Source organism: Bison bison, unplaced genomic scaffold (assembly GCF_000754665.1).
Source record: "Bison bison bison isolate TAMUID 2011002044 unplaced genomic scaffold, Bison_UMD1.0 scf7180017864231, whole genome shotgun sequence".
NCBI classification, from domain to species: domain Eukaryota; kingdom Metazoa; phylum Chordata; class Mammalia; order Artiodactyla; family Bovidae; genus Bison; species Bison bison.
In genome coordinates, this window is record NW_011494803.1 from 587,973 (window position 1) to 594,581 (window position 6,609).

At 41.4% G+C, this 6,609-nt stretch overlaps 1 pseudogene; it reads right to left on the reverse strand.

Moving 5' to 3' along the window:
- Positions 1 to 32: 32 nt before the first annotated feature.
- LOC104993060 lies at positions 33 to 5,597 on the reverse strand (annotated as a pseudogene).
- Between the last annotated feature and the right edge of the window lie 1,012 nt (positions 5,598 to 6,609).

Below are 6,609 nucleotides of genomic sequence, written 5' to 3' on the forward strand. Positions count from 1 at the left end.
CTACACAAAAATGAACCAGGTCTGTATGACTTAGAAGGACTTAGAAGTCTGACAAAATGGGATGAGAAGAGAACACCACACAGCTATTTCTGACAAGTGCAAACCAAGTCCTCAGCCCTCAACAACAGCACTTGCCTTCCTGGCCAGTCAGGCTTTGTTCAGTGAAATGATAAAGATGAAGGTTAACAGTAAGGGAACAGAAAAGTTATTTTCAGTTCCATTCTAGTTTAAAGAATCAGACCAAATAAAAACAGGTATTTGACTTATTCACCAGTCTAGAATCCCAGTATCTATCCAGCTACAAATAATCCATACATGAAACTAAGTTGTAAATTTTGTTTACTGGTATGTGAATACTATGTTCAAATTTCTCAGCTACCTTTTCGAATAAATTAGATCATAACTTTCTGTTTCTCAGGTGTTTCTGAGAAATATTTTATACTTCAGTAGGACAATCATGCATAAAAAATGATAAAAAGTTATTGAGGGAAATTAGGAAATTATCTACATTTTATTGGACATTTTAAAACTACTTACAAATAGGGCATTCCAAATTGACGTCTTTATTTACTCTCTCTTGCTACTCAAAAATACAAAAGGCTTCTTCTGAGCTAAAATGAGCAGGAGCAATCCAGAACTGGGTCTGTTCAGCAGCAGCCAGCACAATTTATCAGCTCAAACATTTGAGGATTCCCTTATTCATCCACCTGAACTCCTTTATCAAGTTGTTCAGGTCAAAAGAGGTCACCAAATTATGACAATCACAACACACAATTGTAGCTTGGCTGACATACTCACAGTCAGTTTATGCTGAAAGCATATAGTATTAACATCATACAAGAACATAGGAGAAACAGGGAGGCCTTCTGCAAAGGGTTAGAATGAGGAAGCTGGAAATCAAGAGGGATCTTGAGTTTTCCAAGTGGCAGAAGGCCTGGTTCCAGCATGGGTAGAGACAGAAGGTTCAGCCTGGTCCTAGATTCAGAGTCCATGAGGCAAGAATCAGGGAAAAGCATAACCAGAAGACCACTAATGTTAAAACAGAGGTTGAGAGAAACCTAGGACCCAGAGATATTAAACACTGGCAGAAAGAGGTGAGAGTCTTGCAGGTGAATTATTTCCAGTCTGGCTAATATTGCAGGTGACAGAACCATTCTGTGTCTTGACTATATCAATGTCAGTATCACTGTGCTGTCCTATCCTAGTTTTCCAAGGAGGTTCTACTGAGGGAAACTGGGTTTATAAAATCTTGCTACACTACTTCTTACCACTGCATATAAATCTACAAAGATCTCAAAACAAAGAGTCTAATGTTAGAAAAACTAAAAAAGAAAGAAAATTAAACCCCAACACATGGCCACAAGTTCCATGTTCTCTGAATTATCACCAGGTTAGCCAGAGCTCGCAGAAAGCTTACCTCTCAGTCATTGAAGGAAATAGATTAAGACCTATAAATGTAAGATGCTATTTCTGCCCTACAGCAAGATTTCCATGCATAGCATGCTGTTTTCAGAAAAAGCCTTGACAACACAATAAATACGGTAAAAATTGACACTGTCACATACACTGGGGACTTTGAAGCCATTTCTCTGGCCACTGGGGACCGCTGGGACTTCCCCAGGTTCAAGGCCATTCCCACGGCTTTCCACATCACTCTCTTCTCCCTCAGTCAAAGCATTGCTACTCTCTGCCACAGAGGAGTATGACTCAGGTGACTTTGGCCATGGAAGCTTGCATGGTTCTGATTCCTCGGATGTCACTTGGCCACTAAATACGGACTCGTCAGCCTCGCTGAGATTTGAAGGTGGAATTGCAGCACAAGTTTGTTCAGCCTCAGCTTTGATTTTCTCTGCTACAGATGTGTTTAGGCAGACGTTTCCCGAGAATCTGATATTATCTGACAAATTATGATCCAGCTGCATCCTGCTAACAGAGGCCTCTCCCTCTGAAGGTGCTTCTGTGTTTGCTAGTTTCACTGCTTCTTCTGGCTTTCCATCATCCTTGAGATCACCTGGATCCGGGTCAGGAGTGGGTCCCTCTGCCCCACCAACTATAGCTGACAGTTTCTCATCCTCCTCATTCTTAGGCCTCTTAGAGTGAGAACTAGTACACTGGAAGCTCCTGGATGCTTTTCTTACTTTCCTCCTCCTCTGCAGCCATGCTTTTACTTCAGGGGTGGATTCTGGAGTAGGCTTTGTGTGATCAATGGTGTATATATCCTTTCCTTGTTTCCAAAGCTGGTATCTGTCTGGTTGAAATTTCCTCACAAAGATATCCATAGAAATTTTCACCATGTCTTTCCTGCAAGTGCACAATTTAGCAACTTTCCCATAGTCAATCCATCTGACAGTAGCAAAATTTGTAGATTCTGCACAGTTGAAACCATGATTAAAACCAGCATGGTAGCCATATGGGAAAGTGATCATAAATTCTCCAGCTTCCTGGGTGATCTTGTCAAAGGGAATGCTGTATTTCTTTAATACTGAGGGAGATATCAGTGTCATCTTGTGGCGAAGAAATGCATCACACCCTTGAGAACTGCTTGGGAAAAAACCTTGAGCTAGTCTTTCCAGTCGTTTTCCATGTTCCGGGGGTATTGCATACCAAGACCCTTCATGAAATTTTAATACTACAGGTGTGGTGTATTTGTACAGGCAAATATGGCCTTGGAGTACAGAATGAAGCAGGGCAAAGGCTAATAGAATTTTGCCAAGAGAACGCACTGGTCATAGAAACATCCTCTTCCAACTACACAAGAGAAGACTCTACACATGGAGACCACCAGATGGTCAACACCATAACCAGATTGCTTATGTTCTTTGCAGCCAAAGATGGAGAAGCTCTATACAGTCAGCAAAAACAGGACGGGGAGCTGACTGTGGCTCAGATCATGAACTCCTTCTTGCCAAATTCAGACTTAAACTGAAGAAAGTAGGGAAAACCACTAGACCATTCAGGTATGATCTAAATCAAATCTCACACGATTATACAGAGGAAGTGAAAAATAGATTCAAGGGATTAGATCTGATAGACAGAGTGCCTGATGAACTATGGGTGGAGGTTTGGGACATTGTACAGAAGACAGGGATTAAGACCATCACCAAGAAAAGAAGTGCAAAAAGGCAAAATAGTTGTCTGAGGAGGCCTTACAAATAGCTGTGAAATGAAGAGAAGTGAAAAGCAAAGGAGAAAAGGTAAGATATTCCCATTTGAATGCAGAGTTCCAAAGAATAGCAAGGAGAGATAAGAAAGCCTTCCTCAGTTATCACTACAAAGAAATAGAGGACAACAACAGAATGGGAAAGACTAGAGATCTCTTCAAGAAAATTAGAGATACTAGGGGAACATTTCATGCAAAGATGGTCTCAATAAAGGATAGAAATGGTATGGACCTAACAAAAGCAGAAGATATTAAGAAGAGGTGGCAAGAATACACAGAAGAACTATACAAAAAAGATCTTCATGACCCAGATTACCACGATGGTGTGATCACTCACCTAGAGCCAAACATCCTGGAATGTGAAGTCAAGCAGGCCTTAGGAAGAATCACGACAAACAAAGCTAGTGGAGGTGATGGAATTCCAGCTGAGCTATTTCAAATCCTGAAACATGCTGTGAAAATGCTGCACTCAACATGCCAGCAAATTGGGAAAACTCAGCAGTGCCTGCAGAACTGGAAAAGGTCAATTTTCATTCAAATCCCAAAGAAAGGCAATGCCAAAGAATGTAAACTATTGCACGATTGCACTCATCTCACACGCTAGCAAAGTAATGCTCAAAATTCTCCAAGCCAGGCTTCACCAGTACATGAACTGTGAACTTCCAGATGTTCAGCTGGATTTAGAAAAGGCAGAGGAACCAGAGATCAAATTGCCAACATCAGCTGGACCATCGAAAAAGCAAGAGAGTTCCAGAAAAACATCTATTTCTGCTTTATTGACTATGCAAAAGCCTTTGACTGTGTGGATTAGAACAAACTGTGGAAAATGTTTCAACAGATTGGAATACCAGGCCACCTGACCTGCCTCCTGTGAAATCTGTATGCAGGTCAAGAAGCAACAGTTAGAACTGGACATGGAACAACAGACTTGTTCCACATAGACAAAGGAGTACGTCAAGGCTGTATATTGTCACCATGCTTATTCAACTTATATGCAGAGTACATCATGAGAAATGCTGGGCTGGATGAAACACAAGCTGGAATCAAGATTCCCAGGAGAAATATCAATAACCTCAGGTATGCAGATGACACCACCCTTAAGGCAGAAAGCGAAGAACTAAAGAGCCTCTTGATGAAAGTGAAAGAGGAGAGTGAAAAAGTTGGCTTGAAACTCAACATTCAGAAAACTAAGATCATGGCAAATAGATGGGGAAACAAGGGAAACAGTGACAGACATTATATTTTTGGGCTCTAAAATGACTGCAGATGGTGACTACAGCCATGAAATTAACAGATGCTTGCTCCTTGGAAGAAAAATTATGACCAACCTAGACAGCTTATTAAAAAGCAGAGACATTACTTTGCCAACAAAGGTCCATCTAGTCAAAACTATGTTTTTTCCAGTAGTCATGTATGGATGTGAGAGTTGGACTATAAAGAAAGCTGAGCACTGAAGAATTGATGGTTTTGAACTGTGGTGTTGGAGAAGACTCTTGAGAGTCCCTTGGACTGCAAGAAGTTCCAATCAGTCCATCCTTAAGGAGACAGTCCTGAATATTCATTGGAAGGACTGATGCTGAAGCTGAAACTTCCAATACTTTGGCCACCTGATGTGAAGAACTGACTCATTGGAAAGGACCCTGATGCTGGGTAAGATTGAAGGTGGGCAGAGAAGGGGATAACAGAGGATGAGACAGTTGTATGGCAACACCAAGTCAATGGACATGCGTTTGAGTGAACTCCGGGAGTTGGTGATGGACAGGCAGGCCTGGTGTGTTGCAGTCCATGGGGTCGAAAAGAGTTGGACACGACTGAGCAACTGAACTGAACTGAACTGAATGGATGGTGTATTTCTGTTTATGTAATGTAGGTACATCTGTGCGTTTTTAGTAAAAACAGTAGGTTTGTTTTGCTCCTCATCTACTCACCAAGGACCAATTTTTGCCCCATTTTGGGTGCTATTGGTCCCATTGGTATTTCATGGTCTACCCAGATTAATACACTTGGAAGCACTTTGAAGAACACCTTTAAATTTTTCTTGGGATAGTTCAATGCAGTCTTATTGGGAAGGCAAGAGGGAAAAGATAGCTGAGCTTCTAGGAGTTCTTCTCATCCTGAGTTTCTATTTGGCATTTATAAGCTTCATAATGCCCTGATTTTGCATGATAGTCACTGTCAGGAATTCTGACAGGGCGTGTGCCATTACATTCACTCCTTCCGGTGCACTGATTCTTCTGTATGTGGACGAGGGAGGCAGGCGGTGAAGAGACAGTGCGGAGACCGGCCTAGAATGTTAGTCATTTGAATGGGACGTGTTAGCATAGTTACCATCACGTCAGTTACTGTCACGCTGCAGCACCTGTGAGAGGGAGCTGAGGCGTGGTAAGGAGGGCCAGGACCACTGAGTGATGATGGTGAAGCTGCTTCGATAACTCATTCGTAAGATTCTGTAGTTGAAAAGACACTGTCATCTTTACTTTCTCAGTAAATAAGCATCTGAGAAACTTCTTAAAAGGAGTAGGAAGGAACAGAGAAACACAGGAGCACCTTTTCTGTGGACTGTGTGCTTTATGAGATAAGCAGGGGCATACATCCTTGCCAACACTTGTTATTTTCATCATTTCTTCTTAAATAATACTCTCTCCCTCACTCCCTCCCTCCTTTCCTTCCTTTTTTATTTTTTTGATAGTAGCCATCCTAGGAGTCATAGCTGTTATCTCATTGTGATTCTGATTTCTGTTTCCTTAATGATTAATGATACTGAGCATCTTTTCATATGCTGTTGACCATTTGTATGTCTTCTTTGGTGAAATGTTTACTCAAGCCCTTGGCATTTTTTTTTTCCTATCCCAACATCTAGTTGCTTTGTGTGTGAGTGTGTGTGTGTGTGTGTTTTCCCCCAGCTTTATTGAGATATAATTAACATATGAAATTATGAGATATTTAAGTATACATCATGGTGATTTGATCCATATATACATTGTGAAGGGGTTTCTTCCATCTAATTAATTAATGCATATATCACCTCACATATCCCCCACTTTTTTGGCAAGAAAAGTTAAATTCTACTCTCTTAGCAAATTTCAGTTATATAATACAGTGTTATCAATTATATCACCATGTTTTACATTAGATTCTCCGACCTTATTTATCTTATAGCTGAAAGTTTATACCTTTTAACAGTCTCTCGAAAGAGAATAAGATAGTGGACTAGAGGAACGTGTGCTCATCTTCTGCGAGAACACCAAAATCACAATCAGCTGCTGAACAACTGTCCGCAGGAGAATGTGGGATCCCACCAAAAAAAGATACCCCACGTCCAAGGGCAAAGGAGAAGCTGCAACAAGACGGTAGGAGGAGTGCAACCGCATTTAAAATCAAGTCTCATCCCGCCAGCGACATGGGCGTGCAAACGAAACCCTGTGGCTCCAGGCCCCGGGAAGGAGCCG